General features: G+C 44.6%; 1 protein-coding gene across 1 annotated transcript in view; it reads right to left on the reverse strand.

Annotated features, from left to right (window-relative positions):
• LOC140465041 (probable 2-ketogluconate reductase) overlaps nucleotides 1-19,019 on the reverse strand; it is an 89,858-nt gene that overhangs the window by 59,740 nt on the left and 11,099 nt on the right. The window contains exon 2 of the mRNA XM_072560863.1: nucleotides 11,551-11,690. The gene's annotated coding sequence lies outside the window, so the exon portion shown is untranslated. The remainder of the gene's footprint in view (nucleotides 1-11,550; nucleotides 11,691-19,019) is intronic.

Here is a 19,019-nt window from a genome sequence, read left to right on the forward strand (position 1 = left end):
ATATTGTCCTCCTCTGTAATGAATATAATTGCAAGGTACTCAGTGAAAACCTGACCTGTATCTTTGTGCTCCATGCACAAGTAGTGACTCTGGTTCCTAATGGCCCTGCTCTTTCCCTTTCCTTTATCCTTCATTAAACTGGTAAAATATCTTTGGATTTTGTTCTATTTAGCCATTTTTTAAAAAAATCATGCCTCTGTTTGCTTTACTAATTTATTTATAAGTAACACCCTACACGCTTTCTATCCTCCTCTGACATTTCTGTGGTTTTAGCTCTCAGTACCCACCATAAGTTTTCCTTTTTCATTAATCCAATCCTATACATTCTTTGACATCTCTGGTTCCCTTGACCCATTTGTCTGCCCCTCTCCGTTTATGGGAATATTTTAGCCCTGCACACACGCTACCTTTTTTTTAAAAAATGACTCCTACTGCTCTGTGGATTTTCCTACAAATAGCTGCTTCCACTCCACTTCTAACTCTCGTCAGATCCTGCCCTGTCATTTTAAAATCAGCATTTCCCCAATTCAGCACCTTTTTATTCCTGGTCAAACTTTTGTCTTTTCTACAATTGTCTTTTTAAAATCTTTTAGTGAACGGAATAATAAAGAAAACAGAATTATGGTCACCATCGCCAAAATGCTTCTCCACTGACACTGCTTGAATTTGTTCCCTAAAATTAGGTTGAACAGCATTCCTAATCTTGAATAAAGTTCTATATGCTGTCTTTAAAACCTTTCTTAGATAAAGTTTGACAATTCTGCACCCTCCTCCTTTCACGCTTTGCCTATTTCAGTTAATAGAAAAAAAGTTGAAAGCCCTAGGTATTCCTATCCTATTATTTTTACATTTAAGACATTTTCAGATTTTATTTATTGTTACATGTACCCAAATACAGAAGTACAGTGTCACTCTCCAGCACAATCTTAGAATGCATTAGTTAAAATTAAAAACAACCAAAATTAAAAGGAACAGAAAAAAAATTGTTCAGGTCACCCCCACCATTAAAAGTCTTGAGCTGGGCTCAACAACGCCACCTGTGCTGTTCACCAATGCCACAGTGCCAACACCACTGCAGCCACTGCCTCAAGTCTGAACTGGACCTGCCAATGTCAAAGCCACCGTATTGTCATCCTGGACAATACTGAAATATCAGAGTCCACAAACCTTCTGAACGAATGAAAGAGTAAACCTTTGTAAACCAGCACTGCCATTAGAGAAGCTGTGAATGCTGGTGCTGTCACATCTACCCTTCTATCTCTCACTGTTCGGGAGTTTATAATACGCTCCCAAAGTTATTACCCATTGCTGCATTTTTGAAAAAGTCTTTTTTAATAGGAAAAATATTTATTCAACCAAAATTATAAAATTACAAAACAAAAACTGAAAGTATAACAATTACAATAAACTAACTACTCTACAAAATAAATCACAACAACAAATAAAAAGGCTACCTATACTTCAATTCAATAAGTGATTGAACAAAATAGTTTAAAAATTACACTACTTAGCGTAACTCCACTGAAGCTTCCAGCACCAGAGCATCAGTTGACATACCTGTATTAATTTTGGGATTATTCCGCTCAGGGCACCTGGCTCATCAGACCCAGGTCTGGTGGCTAAACAAAACCCCTAGTTAACAAGGCCACTAAATCCGCTTTGAGGTGGTTCAGCAAGGGCTGCCAGATTTGCAGAAAATTCATGTTTTCTGGTGCACTATACTTGTAAGGAAGTCTAGGGGGATGTGTTCCAATAATTAATCTATGCCATCCCAGCAGGCCGGGAGGGCTTTCTAACACTCAACTCATTAACGTTCTTAGACTGTGCGAGGAAGAACATTTTGAACAGCTTTTTCATATGCTCATCTAAGGAAGGCAAATTTGGCAGGCCCAGGAGAGGAGACATTTGCTATAGTGTTTCTTAGCTGGAGCCGCTCTATATTTTTAAAAGGTGCCACCTCCCAGTAAATGGTTAAGGGTACTAATCAGGAGAGAGCCTGTAGTCTGAAGCACTCTCCTCGCCACGTCAGACCTAGAAGGATCAATTAGAAGTGTCTTCTTTTTTCCCGATAAAGTCTCTTATCTGAACGTAACGGAAGCAATTCATACTTGCGGCTCAACTGATTGAAGGACATGACCTCCCCTTCAAATAAGTCTCCCAGACAAGAGACTCCCCTGGATGCCCATAACTTAAAACCAGAGTTCATCACCCCGGCCGAAATCCTGGTATTCCTACTATAGGAGTGAGAAAGGAGGTGTCAGATAAACTGCCTTCACTTTGTCACATCGCTCTCCAGGCTTTAACCGTATTGATGACAATTGGGTTCTGACAATACTGTGACTTTCCTCATCTTATCCATGAATTGTTAGTAATAAGGAGGCACTTCACTCGGAGGCCTCGATATCCAGCCATATTGACCCTCTGATCCTCACAGGCCCAAATCATTCACACAAGGATAGTAGGGAGCTTATTTGATACTTCTTGATACCTGGAAAGTCTCCCCTGCCACAAAACTGCAGCTGAATGAGAGGCCGCCCATGACACCAAATCAAAAGAACCGAGCCAACTGTTCAGTCTCCGTAACGTTTGCCTAGGCAACATCAGAGGAAGCATTTGCATTGGATTTCATAAGTGGAGGTGGAACATTCATTTTGATAAGAGCTATTCGGCCGAACCAAGAAGTTAGAAGAACCTCCGAATGCTGAAGGTCCTGCCTTATCTTCTTGAGCAAGTGCACAAAGTTAGCCTCATATAACTGGTCAAAGACGGGAGTAATGAAAATGCCGAGGTAAAGAACCCTCCCGCCACCCCCCAAAATGAAAGGCTGGTATTCCCTCAAGACCCCACTCCTCGGGCTCGGCCTCAGACTTCAAAAAGTTAATTTTATATCCCGAGAAAGAGCCAAATAATTTGAAACATAGTAAATGAGGCACTGACACTGCCAGATTGGATAGAAACAGGAAACCATTACCTGCATAGAGTGTGATCTTATGCACCTCGATCGCACCTTCGGGTCCCTGCAGATAGCCTCCGCCAACGGCTCAATCATCAACATGAACAACAGTGGTGAAAGGGGACAATCTTGTCGGCTGCCTCTACTACTAAAATTATTAGGTCTTATGCCATTATAGAGTCAGATGTACAGCACAGACAGTCCAACTTGTCCATGCCAACCATATATCCCAACCTAATTAATCCCATTTGTCAGCACTTGGCCCATATCCCTCCAAACCTTTCCTATTCATATACCCATCCAGATACCTTTTAAATGTTGCAATTGTACCAGCCTCCACCACTTCCCATGGAAGATCATTCCACACACGTACCATCCTCTGCGTGAAAAAGTTGCCCCGTAGGTCTCTTATCTTTCCCCTCTCACCCTAAACCTATGCCCTCTAGTTCTGGACTCCCCCACCCCAGGGAAAAGACCTTGTCTATTTATCCTATCCATGCCCCTCATGATTTTATAAACCTCTATACGGTCACCCCTCAGCCTCCGACGCTCCAGGGAAAAACAGCCCCGGCCTATTCAACCTCTCCCTATAGCTCAAATCCTCCAACTCTGGCAATATGCTTGTAAATCTTACCTAAACCCTTTCATGTTTCACAACATCTTTCCGATAGGAAGGAGACCAGAATTACACGCAATATTCCAACAATGGCCTAACCAATGTCCTGTACAGCCGCAACATGACTTCCCAACCTCTATACTCAATACTCTGATCAGTAAAAAGGAAAGCATACCAAGTGCCTTCCTCACTATCCTATCTACCTGCATCTCTACTTTCAAAGAGCTAAGAGCAGCACGTTGGCTCAGTGGTTAGCACTGTTGCTGCACAGCGCCAGGGATCCAGCTTCGATTCCTGCCTTGGGTGACTGTGCAAACTCCACACATTCTCCCACGTCTGCGTGGGTTTCCTCCCACAGTCCAAAGATGTGCAGGTCAGGTGAATTAGCCATGCTAAATTGCCCATCGTGTTAGATGCAATAGTCAGAGGGAAATGGGTTTGAGTGGGTTACTCTTTGGAGGGTTGGTGTGGGCTTGTTGGGCTGAAGGGCCTGTTTCCACACTGTTTGTTCAGCAACACTCCCTACAACCTTACCATTAATTGTATAAGTCCAGTTAAGATTTGCTTTTCCAAAACAATGAGAATAAATCTGGACAAGAAATTGTCAGATTCATGGTCAAACCCGGTTCTCTCTCTTTCAATTGAGAGGGTGAGCAACTCTCCCAATTTGTGTGTTTATTGATGTTTCAAGACTCTCGTTAATTGCTGTCCTACGATTTGTTTGTATTTCAATGTTGCTGTAATGTTTTTACAATACATTGGGGATAGGCAGGGGTGCTTTTAAACATGGAATCTTGCAGTGTAACTTTTCTTCAAAATGTTCCCGCTCCCACCCTTTTAATTAATCTTTTCCTCTTATCCTGAGGAACTATTGTTGGGAAAGCTGCAATGTGAAGATCCAAAATGTTTGGGGCCAGGAAAGACTTGGCAAGAATAACCTCCAAAAGGGGGAGCACAGTCCTGAGGCCTGGTCACAGGTTGCATTGTATGGGGGCCCACGTGAGTTGTGTTTATTACCCCTCCTCTGGAGGACCCTGGGTTTGAAGGGCCTCTCGTTAACTCTTGTCAAATATTTGGGGCTCCTGTCAGATTGCGCCCTGTCGTTTTTAAACCTTGAAGCCTGCGGTTAAAATAACTGGGGGCTTGGGATTTGACAAACGCATCAATTCTGACTGTCTGACAGACAGGGTTCCCCAAGGAGGAAATTAAAACCTTAAATGAGAAACTCTCTCCAAAGACTTGTTCAAATGTCACAGTAATGTGAGATGTGTATAGGGCAGGGTGATCAAATGTGATAATCACATAAATAAGACAGGTTGGCCATTTCAATTCAATTCCTAGTCAGGTTCATTTCCCAATACCAAATCCAACGTGGCCTCACCCCTTGTCGGCTTCTCTACATACTGTGACAGGAAACCATCCTGCACACATTGGGCAAAAACCGACCCATCTAAATACTCCAACCAAAGTATTTGCAGTCAATATTTGGAAAGCTAAAGACCCCATAACAACTACCCTGTTACTCTCGCTCCTATCCAGAATTATCTTTACTATCCTTTCCTCTACATCTCTGGAACTATTAGGAGGCTTATAGAAAAATCCCAACAAGGTGACCTCTCCTTTCCTGTTTCTAACCTCAGCCCATACTACCTCAGTAGACGAGTCCTCAAATGTTCTTTCTGCTACCATAATACTGCCCATGACTAACAATGCCATGCCTCCACCTCTATTACTATCTTCTCTGTTCTCACTGAAACATCTAAATCCCAGAACCTGCAACAACCATTCCTATCCCTGCTCTATCCATGTCTCTGAAATGGCCACAACATTGAAGTCCCAGGTACCATCTGATGCTACAAGTTCACTCACCTTATTTCGGATGCTCCTGGGGTTAAAGCAGACACTTCAAACCACCTTCCTGTTTGTCTGTGAACTCTCGAGACTTTGAAACCATATTTCTAACCTCATTCCTCTCAACCTCCTGGACACTAACTACAATTTAGGTTCCCACCCCCCTGCTAAATTAGTTTAAACCCTCCAGAGTAACATGAGCAAAATTTCCCTCCCAGGATATTGGTACCCCTCTGGTTCAAGTGTAGACCATCCAGTTTGTAGAGGCCCCACCTAACTCAGAATGAGGCCCAATTATCCATGATTTTGAGGTGCCAGTTTTGTACTGGGGTGTACTAAAGTTTTTTTTAAAAATCACAACACCAGGTTCTCATCCAACAGGGTTATTTGGTAGAGAGTGTGTGGTGCTGGAAAAGTACAGCAGGTCAGGCAGCATCCAAGGAGAAGGAGAATCAATGTTGTGGTCATAAAGCCCTTAATCAGGAATGAGGCTTGTGGAACATGATTGGAGGTAGTCTGAGAGATAAATAGAAGGGGGGGTGGGGAGGTAGCTGAGAGTGCGATAGGTAGGTGAAGGTGATGGGTGAGAGGGGAGGGTGGAGCGGATAGATGGGAAAACTGATGGACAGATCAAGAGGGCTGCAATGAATTGTAGGCTTGGGACTGGGATAATGTGGGGGAGTGGGGATATTTAGGAAACTGATGAAATCCACATTAAACTCGTGTGGTTGGAGGGTCCCAAGGCAGAATGAGGTATTCTTCCTCCAAGCAGCAGGTAGTAAGGATCTGGCAATGGAGGTGGCCTAGACCTGCATGTGCTTGGCAGATTGGGAGGGGAAGTTGAAGTGTTCAGCCACGGGGCGGTGGGGTTGATTGGTGCAGGTATCCCAGAGTTGTTCTCTGAAATGAGCTGCAAGTAGGCGCCCTGTCTCCGCCTGTACATCAGGGAGACAGGACGCCTAGAGCTGACTGGGCCGCCTTCATTGCCTGATCCTGATGCCTGAAGGAAGAACGCCTCATTCCACCTTGGGACCCTCCAACCACATGGGATCAATGTGGATTTCACCTGTTTCCTAAAATTCCCCTCTCTCTAAGCCCAGTCCCAAGCCTCCACCTCGCCACCGCCCTCCTGACTTGTCCATCACCTTTCCCAAATATCCACTCCACCCTCCTCTCCAACCTATCTTCCTGCCCCAATCCCACCCACTGCCATTTATCTCTCTGCCCCCCAGCCTCATTCTTGAAGGGCTTATGCCCAAAACATCGATTCTCATGCTCCCTGGATGCTGCCTGACCCACTGTGCTTTTCCAGCACCACATACTATTCTGATCTCCAACATCTGCAGTCCTCACTTTCTCCAGGTGGTTGAAGGATGAAGGAGCAGCGCTCTGAAAGCTAGTACTTCCAAATAAACCTGCTGGACCATAACCTGGTGTTATATGATTTTTAACCCAGTAATACAGGTATCTGAAACCCTCCCTACAGTACCATCCCTGTAGCCATGTGCTCAACTTCTCTCTTTCCCTATTCCTCACCAGAACATGGTCGTGGCAACAAACCAAAGATAACAACTCTTTGTTCTAGCACTAAGCTAGCTCCCTGAATTTATGCCTTAAATCCCCATCCCTTTACCTACCTACGTAGGCCACAACTTGAGGCTGCGGCTCCTCAAGGTTTCCAAAAACATGACCCAAGACATCATGAACCCTAGCACCAGGGAGGAAACACACAAACCGTGAGTCTCTCATTCCCACAGAACCTCCTATCTGTCACCTTAAGAAGTCCCCAATGACTAATGCTCTGCTCATCACACCCTTACCTTCTGAGCAACAGGGACAGACTCTGTGTCAGAGACCTGTACCTCATGGCAAGTCGTCCTCCCTGACAGTATTCTAAAACTGTATATTTGTTATTGAGGTGAACGACCACAGCAGATCCCTGCACTGTCTGCCAGTTATTGAAGCATTCCTTCCACAGAAATTTACCTGTATTTCCACACACATCTACTGCATCCGTTGCACCCGATGTGCTCTCCTCTACACTGGGGAGATAGGATGCCAACTTGCAGATTGCTTTGAGAACATCTCTGGGACACCCACACCAACCAACCCCACCGCCCGGTAGCTGAACACTAATTCCCCCTCCCACTTCTCCAAGGACATGGCCAAGGTCCTGGGCCTCCTCCGTCATCAAACCCTAACCACCTGACGCCTAGAGGAGGAACGCCTCATTTTCGGTCTTGGGACCCTGCGACCACACGGAATCTATTTCACCAGTTCCCCCTACTTCCCATCTTATCCCACTCCCAACCTCCAACTCGGCACTGCCCTCTTGAACAGTCCTACATGTTCATCTTCCTTCCCGCCTATCTGTTCCTCTGTCCTCTCCAACCTATCACTTCCACTCCTACCTTCATCTACCTATCACATCCCCAGCTACCTTCAAGTGGACTACCAGACTCACATTCCTTTCAATTATTATTTCACAGCTGGAAAACCTCTTGGTGCAAAACAGCCAACATGTTGCAACAACACCTGGCTGCATTTTTACACCAATGTGCTTTGCAGAGACATTGTAGAACAACTCAATATTGTTGTTGAGGGAGTTACAGGGAGGTAGTCACACCTCAGGTGCGAGAAAGAGGCAGATGGGTTACAGTCAGGGGACAGAAAGGGAAGCGGCAGACAAATATAATTCCTGACTGTACATGTCCAGCATTGGCCAGCCAACATATCCATAAATTCCTTACAAAATTCACTCGGAAGACCATCTGGGCTTGGACTTGCCTTGCCACCTCCTGTATCTCTTGCACGATCATGGGAGCATTCAAAAAGGATGCCTGGTCCAGAGTCAAACCTGGAAGGTCCAGGTTCTTAAAGAAGAACTCCATCTTCACCAACCTGTCCTCATAGCCCTCTGACCAATACAGTTCAGAGCAAAATTTCCTAAAAGACTCTCTGATAGATGTTTTGGGGGGGTTCTCCTTTTCCTAGACAAATATGCCAGGTGTTTACCCGGCCTATCCCCATACACAAATAGCCTTTGTTTAAGAAAGAGATCTCTCTCTGTCTCTTCGCTGTTTGAGTAAGTTCGGAATTCAGAGCAGCCCAGAGACAGCTGTGATTCGCTGTAACTTTATCACAGATGGCCCGTTAAAGTACGCACTCTGGACTGCCTTCAGCTGGGTCTCGAGTAGACGTTGCTGCTCTCCCCTCTATGGTTTCCAACTAACTGAATAAGAAATTATTATACCCTTTGTGTAGGCTTTGGCAGTCTCCCAAAGCACAGACAGGCTCCTGGCTGTGTCCAAGTTGATATCCAAGAACACTTTAAACTCCTGCAAGTAATACTTAATAAACTTACTATCCTTAAGGAGAAAAGTACCTGTGTGCCAATGCTATGAACCTATCCACTACCCCAGCCTTAACCTCCAAATACATAGCCATTTCTGATCATGCGGCAATGTTCCCAATTTTACAGGAGAGCACCGACTCCAAAACAAATGTGTAGCAAGAATCAAATCAATCCCTGTGTAACATTTGTGCAGGTTGGAGAAAAAGGTAAAGTCCCTACCCACTGGCTGAAGGCATCTCCATGAATACACCAATCGCAACTCCTCACAAGTTCACCAATTGTTCAGATTGTGGGGAGGTGCCCGGGGACCCCTGTGCATCCTATCCACTGTGGGATCATGAGGCAGTTAAAGATCCCCCCCACCCCTTCCACCTATCGCATTTCCAACGCCCCTCCCCCAAGTCCCTCCTCCCTACCTTTTATCTTAGCCTGCTTGGCACACTTTCCTCATTCCTGAAGGGCTGATGCCCGAAACGTCGATTCTCCTGCTCCTTGGATGCTGCCTGACCTGCTGTGCTTTTCCAGCAACACATTTTCAGCTCTGATCTCCAGCATCTGCAGTCCTCACTTTCTCCTAAACTTAGAGATAACCACTGTTCAACAAATTAAAAGGTTATTCCAAGTTGCTTTTTCACTGATGCTGTTTTCTAAAATTGAGTGGAGAAGAGCTTTCAGTATCTTTGCTGTTTATCATTCCATATTGCTCTCAACCTTTATAAAACAAACCGTCCATACCCGGCAACATCCTGGTATATCTTTTCTTCACCGCTCCCAGCTTAATAATATCCTTCCTGTAACAGGGCAACCACAATTGGATACAGTACTCCAGAAGAGGCCTCACAAATATCCTGTACAACATTATGTAAAGGAGTCAGAAAGTCATGTTAAAAGGTCTGAGCAATGAACGCAAGCATGCTAAATGCCTTTTTAACCACATGTACCTGAAACTCCTTCGGTCCCGATGTTCGACAACACCACCCACTAAGAGAAATTGAGTGTTTGGTTAAGAAAAGAAGGAAGCATATGTCAGGTACAGACAGCAGAGATCAAAAGGAACCCACAGAGTATAAAGGTAGTAGGAGTATATTCCAATGGGAAATCAGGAGGGCAAAAAAAGGGGACATGAGATAGCTTTGGATTCTATTTGCCAAACAAATATTAAAAATATATGAAGGACAAAAGGGCAACTAGGGAGAGAATAGGACCCCTCAAAGATCAGCAAGGCAGCCTATGTATGGAACCGCAGGAGATGGGGGAGATAATAAATGAGTATTTTGTATCAGTGTTTACTGTGGAAAAGGACATGGAAAACATAGAATGTGGTGAAATAGACAGTGACATCTTAGAAAATGTCCACATTACAGTGGTGAAGGTGCTGGATGTTTTGAAATGCATAAGAGTGGATAAATCCCCAGGACCTGATCAGGTGTACCCTAGAACTCTGTGGGAAGCTAGGAAAGGAATTACTGGGCCCCTTGATGAGATATTTGTATCATAGACAGTCACAAGTGAAGTGCCGGAAGACTGGATGTTGGCTAACGTGGTGCCGCTATTTAAGAAAGAAGGTAAGGAAAAGCCAGGGAACTGAAGAACAGTGAGCCTGACATCGGTGATGGGCAAGTTGTTGGAGGGAATCCTGAGGGACAGGATTTACATGTATTTGTAAAGGCAAGGACTGATTGGGGATAATCAACATGGCTTTGTGCGTGGGAAATTCATGTCTCACAAACTTGATTGAGTTTTTTGAAGTAGTAATAAAAAGGATAGACAAGGGCAGAGCGATAGACATGATCTATATCGACTTCACACAGGCATTCAATAAAGGTGCCCCTTGGGAGACTGGTTAGCAAGGTTGGATCTCATGGAATACAGGCAGAACTAGCTATTTGGATACAGAATTGGCACGAAGGTCAGACAGTGGTGATGGAGGGTTGCTTTTCACACTGACCAGTAATGAGCCACAAGGATCGGTGCTGGGTCCACTGCTTTTTGTCATTTATAAAAATGATTTGGATGTGATCATAGGAAGTACAGTTAGTAAGTTTGCAGATGGTGTGTGTATGGAATGAGCTGCCAGAGGAAGTGGTGGAGACTGGCACAATTACAGCATTTAAACGGCATCTGGATGGGTATATGAATAGTAAAGGTATAGAGGGATATGTGCTGGCAATGGGACTAGACATGTGGTCAGCATGGACAAGTTTGACAGAAGGGTGTGTTTCTGGGCTGTACATCTGACTCTGACTTTAGTCCACACTTCATACTTAAACTGTTTTGTAATGTGCGTACAGATGATTTGAATAAAACAAAATGTAGTGGACTCTTAAATGCCCTTTGAAATGGCACTAGGAAGCATTTGGGCAGCGATAAGGCAATATGCACACTTTTACCTCGTGCACATGGCATGAAGGAAAATAAGTCCCACTAGGAGATCTGCTCTGATCACTGTTGAAGATAAGTGCTTTGGGAAGTTTTTAAGGGGTGTTCCCTTTCACCAAGAATGAAATGCTGCACTGCCAACATGGTATAGCATAATACTGATTAGGTCAACCTGGCAAAATTGTTTAATTGTTGCAAATATTGTGCCCAAAATAAACTTGTCACATGCCAGTGTTCATTGCATTTGTGAACCTTACAAAAATCCATTGGTGTGATTACGTTTACACATCATTCACTATGAATACCCTTGTCGTTGCATCATGTTTGTTTAAAAGATCGTAACGCAAATTTTCAGGGTAGAAATACCTTTCTTCATAATGTCATAATGGTAGTTACCTAGAAGACTTTGAGTTCCAAATCGCTTAATGTCCACAGTCCCTTTCTCAGAGCCATAGAGTCAGAGATGTACAGCATGGAAACAGACCATTCGGTCCAACCCGTCCCCCATAATCAGCAATTTCTAACAATCTTTCAACCTGTAATACCAAGTAAAATAGGTTTAGATATGGTGTACCTTAAAACTCTGTATATTAAAAGGAATACAAGTGAATTAAGCATTTTAACTTTTTTAAAACTGTCTTGTCAAATCATTTATGAGAAACCGATTAGATTATCGTAAAACTGTAGGTACAAGTTTGTTCAGGACAGATTATACAGCTGGAATAAAATATGAAAGCTTATTTTCTGCCATTTTGGCTTTTATTTGCATTTCATTTATTACCCACTTCAGCTATCACTGCTTGCTGTTGGTCTTTAACAAAGACCACTGGAGGAACATTATCCATGACTTGCTGGGAAATGAGAAGGTAGCACGAACCTTTTTTTTAAACAAAGAAAAATGGAATTTGCCCACCTCAAATCAATAAATACTCCCAGTGCATTTTCATTATGAATGTTTCTTTGTAAACTATAGATAAAACAAATATGGTTTGGTTAACATCTACTATAAACAAAAATGGTGCAACTTAATAGAAAAGTGGTAATGATGACACTTACCCCAAGAGCAGAGTCATAGAGTCAGATGTACAACACAGAACCAGACCCTTTGGTCCAACCTGTCCATGCTGATCAGATATCCCAACCCAATCTAGTCCCACCTGCCAGCACCCCGCCCATATCCCTCCAAACCCTGCCTAATCATATACTCATCCAGATGCTTTTTAAATTGTACAACATTCAGGAATTCTTGACGATCAACTTAGACATGGCTAGTAGTCAGTCTATGCTAAGGGACACTACTAAGGTCTTTGCTAGGGGATTAGCTATTTCCTATTCAGCTAGCCAGAAACGACAGAAGGGGTAACAGCAGTGTCTACTTGAGGCGCGGTTGAAAGCCGCCGAGGCAGCACATTTTTCACGGCTTTCGGCAACCAAGCTGCAGCGGATCATGGCCCTCCAGGCTGCCTTGAATTCAATATTGACAAAACGCAAAGGAAGAACTTGTTTTTGCTAGACAAGGCTGTTCGAGTATGGGGATAGGCCAGGGAAGTGTTTAGCATACTTGACTAGGAAAAAGTGTGCTCCCCAATCCATTACTGCAATCAGAGATTGCGCTGGGGTCCTTACACACGATGCCAAAATGATTAATGAGGCTTTTCAGAGGTTTTAAACTCTGAATTGTCTTAGTCTGAAGGTTGCAAGAACAGGAAGGCTAAAATGGGGACGTTTAAGGCTGGACCTCGTAGGGGTAACCTTGGAACAGGCCTCTCTCCTTCATGTCACCTTGACAGTTCAGGAAATACAGGAGGCAGCTAGGCAACTTCAGAGTGAGAAAGCAGCTAACCTTGATGGTCTCCCATGGGAGTTTTATTAGGAGTTTATAGGGATCCTGTCAGGGCTGATGTTGGAGATGTAAAATCACTCCTACACGCATGAATGCTTACCACCATCTTTGAGAGAAGCTAATATTTCCTTGATTCTTAAGAAGGGGAAGGTTCCTGAGGATTGTGCCTCATACAGGCACATCTCTCCATTAAATTCAGATTTCAAGATTCTGTCTAAGATCTTGGCGCTGAGATTGGAAAAAGGTGTTGCCCCATATTGTTAAAGAGGACTAGAAAGATTTTATAAGTGGCTGTAGGTCCTCTAATAATATTAGAAGGTTGCTGAAAATGGTCCAAGTTTGTCAGCAACAATCGATTCAGGGGTTGTTGATTTCCTTAGATGCAGAGAAACGATCTGACTGGGTGGAATGGCCGTATCTTTTTATGGCTTAGAACGGTTTGGGTTGGGTAGGGTCTTTGCTAGGTGGATGAAGGTTTTCTATCACCACCATCTGGCCGCGGTCCTCACCAACAGGGTGAAGGCTGGGAACTTTAGGATTGGTAGGGGTAGTCGGCAAGGCTGCCCCCTCTCACCGTTGTTGTTTACATTGCCAGCGGTTCCATCACCAGAGGCCATTAGTCAGAACATCCACATAACTGCTCCAGAAGTGGGATCGAGGGCACACAAGATTACACTGTATGCAGATGATGAACTGCTGTCTTTAAAGCGAACCCGCTGACCTCCGTACCCCATCTGATCAATGTATCAATTCATTCGGGACAATTCCAGGATAGCAGATCAACTTTGCAAAAATTGGAGGCTATGCCTTTGGGGAACCACAAGGAAGTGCCGGAGGTTGAAGATGGCCCTAGGTTCCCTTTTAAGTGGTCACAGGCAGGGTTCCGATACTCAAGCAGTTTTATTACCCCCAAGCTTGATCGGTTATTTCAGACTAATTTTGCTCACCTGCTCGACAATATTAGGCGGGATCTCCAGAGATGGGAGGCTCTTCCAGTTTTACAGTTAGACCGAATCTCTCATTAAGATGAACATCCTTCCTAGTTTGCTTTGTCCCATGCTATGCTCCCTATTATGTTTCCCAGGTCAACGCTGTGGAAGCTTATGGGGTGGTTTGGTTCCTTTATCTGGCATCGTGGATGGCCCCTCAAACTTACTAAATTGCAGTTGCCTCAAGGATGGGGAGGAATTGATTTCCCAGACATCAGGAGGTATCAACCGAGTTCCCTGCTGTCTGTTGTCTGCGATAGGGTAGGTAATGATCCGGGCTCTATATGGTTGTCTATCGAGGCCTCCCTGGCAAAGTGCCCTCTTATTCACCTGTTGTCCATGGATAAGATGAGGACAGTTATGGACCACTGCTGGAACCCCGTTGTTATTAGGGCGGTCATGCAATGGAGGGTGGTGCGTCAGTGAGGGTTGCTTATCTGAAACTTTGCCACTTATGCCTATAGTTGGTATGCCAGGGTTCCGACCAGAAGTGATGGACTCAGGGTTCAAACTATGGGCAGCGAGAGGAGTTTCCCAGTTTGGGAGACTTGTTTGAGGGGGACATAGTGATGCCTTTCGAGCAATTGAGCCGTAAATATGGGTTGCCCAGCAGAGATCTTTTCTATTTTTTTTTCAGGTTAGGGATTTCAACCAGAAGACTATGCCTCTCACTAAGCCCTAAAAGCCCGATACAGAGAGGTTGTTGCTACATTCCACAAGCAGCCTTTTGGTTAGTGCCCTCTATTGCCTGCCGGGTGGCGGGGCCTGGCAGGATATTAACCTCTTATGTGAGGTCTGGGAGCAAAAGCTAGGAGTGGAGATCTCTTCTGCACATGGGAGAATGCGCGAAAGATCTCAATCAATAATAGGACACGTGCTATGCAGTTAAAAGTTCTGCACAGGGTTCACTTGGCACTGGACTATCTGGCAAAGTTTAAAAAAAGGGGCATCTCCAATGTGCCCCAAAAGTGTAAGTACTCTTACTACTGTTTCTGGACTTGCCAGAGGCTCAGTGTTTATTGGAGTGCTGTGGTGGGAGAGATAGGGAGGGTATGGACGACTGAAGTTAAAGTAGAGTCTATATTTCTCCTAGGAGAAAGTGAGGACTGCAGATGCTGGAGACCAGAGTTGAAAAATGTGGTGCTGGAAACACAGCAGGCCAGGCAGCATCTGAGAGGCAGGAGAATCGACGTTTCGGGCACAAGCCCTTCTTCAGGAATGAGGCTGGTGTGCCAAGCGGGCTGAGACAAAGGGTAGGGGCGCTGGGAATACGATAGGTGGAAGGAGGTGAGGGTGAGGGTGATGGTGATAGGCCGGAGAGGGGGTGGGGGCGGAGAGGTGGGGAAGAAGATTGCAGGTCAAGAGGGCGGAGCTGAATCCTGGGGTTGGGACTGTGATAAGGTGGGGGGAGGGGAAATGAGGAAGCTGAAGAAATCTACATTCATCCCGTGTGGTTGGAGGGTTCCTAAGTGGAAGATGAGGCGCTCTTCCTCCAGGCGTCATGTGGGGGGTGGGGGAGGTGTGGGCGCAAGTTTTGCATTTCTTGCGGTTGCAGGGGAAAGTGGAGGTTGGTTGGGGGGGGGGGGGGGGGGGTGTGGACCTGACGAGGGAGTGGTCTCTCCGGAATGCAGAATGCTGATAGGGGTGGGGAGGGAAATATATCCCTGGTGGTGGGGTCTGTTTGAAGGTCGCGGAAATGACAGTGGATGATACGATGTATCCGGAGGTTGGTGGGGTGGAAGGTGGAAGGTGAGGACCAGTGGGGTTCTGTCCTGGTGGCAATTGGAGGTGGGGGGGTTCAAAGGCGGAGGTGCGGTGGAGAGCATCGTCGACCACGTCAGAGGGGAAATTGCGGTCTTTGAAGATGGAGGCCATTTGGGTTGTTTGGTAGTGGGAGCAGATGCGGCGGAGGTGAAGGAATTGGAGATACGGGATGGCGTTTTTACAGGGGGGCAGGGTGGAAAGAGGTGTAATCTAGGTAGCTGTGGGAGTCAGTCGGTTTGTGTTAAATGTCCATGTTGAGTCGGTCGCCCGAGATAGAAATGGAGAGGTCTAGGAAGGGGAGGGAGGAGTCTGAGATGGTCCAGGTAAATTTGAGGTCGGGGTGGAAGGTGTTAGTAAAGTGGATGAACTGTATATTTCTCCTCTTAGGTCTACTGAATTTCATCTTTAGACAGACATGGGAAGAAATTCTTGCATACGGAAGAATATTTTGATGAATTGGGTGTCTGAGAACCCACCAGGCTTGCTCAAATGCCGGAAATTAACTATGGAGTACATTCCCTTGGACTTTTTTTTGAACAAACATGGTGCACCACACAGCAGACCATTTTTATAAGACATGGCAGACTTTCTTTGGAGTTATTTGGATATAGATTTGTCGGCTATTTTAACTATGGTGTTTGTTTAACCAGGATAGTTAGGTTTGTTGAGCTCTAGGCCCTGGAGGGAGGACTCCTGAGTTAATACAGGTATGTATACACAGACACACACAATGCTCCCATTTTTCTGTTTGGGAGCTTTGCGCCGAGCATAGCTATTTTGTCATAGAGATGTAAAGCATGGAAACAGACCCTTCAGTCCAACTAAGAAAACAAGCTGTTGAAAGAGATGGAACCCAGAGCTGAAGTGTGGTGAAATCATTTTAAAGCACTGCAAGTAGTAAGGATGATCTCTGCATGGTTAGGAATGAATTTAGAGTCATAGAGATGTACAGCATGGAAACAGACCCTTCGGTCCAACCCGTCCATGCCGATCAGATATCCCAACCCAATCTAGTCCCACCTGCTAGCACCTGGCCCATATCCCTCCAAACCCTTCCTATTCATATACCCATCCAAATGCCTCTTAAATGTTGCAATTGTACCAGCCTCCACCACATCCTCTGGCAGTTCATTCCATACACGTACCACCCTCTGCGTGAAAACGTTGCCCCTTAGGTCTCTTTTATATCTTTCCCCTCTCACCCAAACCTATGCCCTCTAGTTCTGGACTCTCCAACCCTAGGGAAAAGACTTTGCCTATTTATCCTATCCATGCCCCTCATAATTTTGTAAACCTCTATAAGGTCACCCCTCAGCCTCGTGGCACTCCACTGGTCACAGGCCTCCAGTCTGAAAAACAACCCTCCACCACCACCCTCTGTCTACTACCTTTGACCCAGTTCTGTATCCAAATGGCAAGTTCTCCCTGTATTCCATGAGATCTAACCTTGCTAATCAGTCTCCCATGAGGAACCTTGTCGAACACCTTACTGAAGTCCATATAGATCACATCTACTGCTCTGCCCTCATCAATCTTCTTTGTTACTTCTTCAAAAAACTCAATCAAGTTTGTGAGACATGATTTCCCACGCACAAAGACTATCCCGAATCAGTCCTTGCCTTTCCAAATACATGTACATCCTGTTCCTCAGGATTCCCTCCAACAACTTGCCCATCACTGAGGTCAGGCTCACCGGTCTATAGTTCCCTGGCTTGTCTTTACCGCCCTTCTTAAACAGTGGCACCACGTTTGCCAACCTCCAGTCTTCCGGCACCTCACCCGTGACTGTCGATGATACAAATATCTCAGCAAGAGGCCCAGCAATCACTTCTCTAGCTTCCCACAGAGTTCTCGGGTACAACTGATCAGGTCCTGGGGATTTATCCACCTTTTTATGCATTTCAAGACCACCTCCTCTGTAATATGGACATTTTGCAAGATGTCACCATCTATTTCCCTACAGTCTATATTTTCCATTTCCTTTTCCACAGTAAATACTGATGCAAAATATTCATTTAGTATCTCCCCCATCTTCTGTGGCTCCACACAAAGACCGCCTTGCTGATCCTTGGGGGGGCCCTATTCTCTCCCTAGTTACCCTTTTGTCCTTAATATATTTGTAAAACCCCTTTGGAATCTCCTTAATTCTATTTGCCAAAGCTATCTCATGTCCCCGTTTTGCCCTCCTGATTTCTCTCTTAAGTATACTCCTACTTTCTTTATACTCTAAGGATTCACTCGATCTATCCTGTCTGTACCTGACATATGCTTCCTTCTTTTTCTTAACCAAACCCTCAATTTCTTTAGTCATTCAGCATTCCCTATATCTACCAGCCTTCCCTTTCACCCTGACAGGAATATACTTTCTCTGGATTCTTGTGATCTCATTTCTGAAGGCTTTGTGTTTTCTTTTGCTTTTTCTTTGATTTATTTAGTCACTTATTTATTGGTGTTGTTTTGCACAGTGTTAGGTTTTGTTTTGTATTATAGGGTAGGTTAGTAGTTAGTAGACAGTAGTTGTAATTTGTGGGGGGTTTTCCACTCTTTATTATACTGGTATTTATTATTGTTTGCATTTTCAATAACTTTATTTTTGTAAAGTCAAAATTTTAAAGTGTTGTTTAATTAACCCAGAAATGTTACATCATATAATGCACAATAAATTAGCCCACTGCTTAGTTAGAAATTTGTTTTTTTGTTTAACCAATTTTTCTCATTAACCTGGCCAGAGATGTTCCTACACACCTCTAGAACAGATGGACTTGAACCTGAGACTTCTGGATCAGGGTAGGGATATGATGACTATGCGACGAGAATGCTATTAAAAGACAAAATTCACAAAGCTTTTGTTTACCTTAGAGTTTCAATGGTGATGAATACAAGGTTGCAAGTCAGAAAGATCAAGGGAATCATGACTAATCAAACATTTTGTCTACACCATTCCTGCATGCCAATCTATCGATCTCAATCTTAAACAGACTCTAAGAATGAGCTTCCACGCCCCTCTGTGGTACAGAATTCTGAAAGTTTACAACCCTTTGAGTAAAACAAATTAATACCTCTCAATTAGGGATGGCACCACCTTATTATTCGTAAATTATTCCCCCGGCTCTAGACTGTGCAACCAGGAGAAACATCTTATCTCCATTTACCCTACCCATTCCTTTTAAGGATTAGTAGGTTTCGATGAGATCACCTTTCCTTCTTTAAAACTCCAGAACCTACAGGCCCAATTAGCCCAATCTCTCTTCATCATCTCAGGAACAACC

This window comes from Chiloscyllium punctatum, chromosome 41 (assembly GCF_047496795.1).
Source record: "Chiloscyllium punctatum isolate Juve2018m chromosome 41, sChiPun1.3, whole genome shotgun sequence".
NCBI classification, from domain to species: domain Eukaryota; kingdom Metazoa; phylum Chordata; class Chondrichthyes; order Orectolobiformes; family Hemiscylliidae; genus Chiloscyllium; species Chiloscyllium punctatum.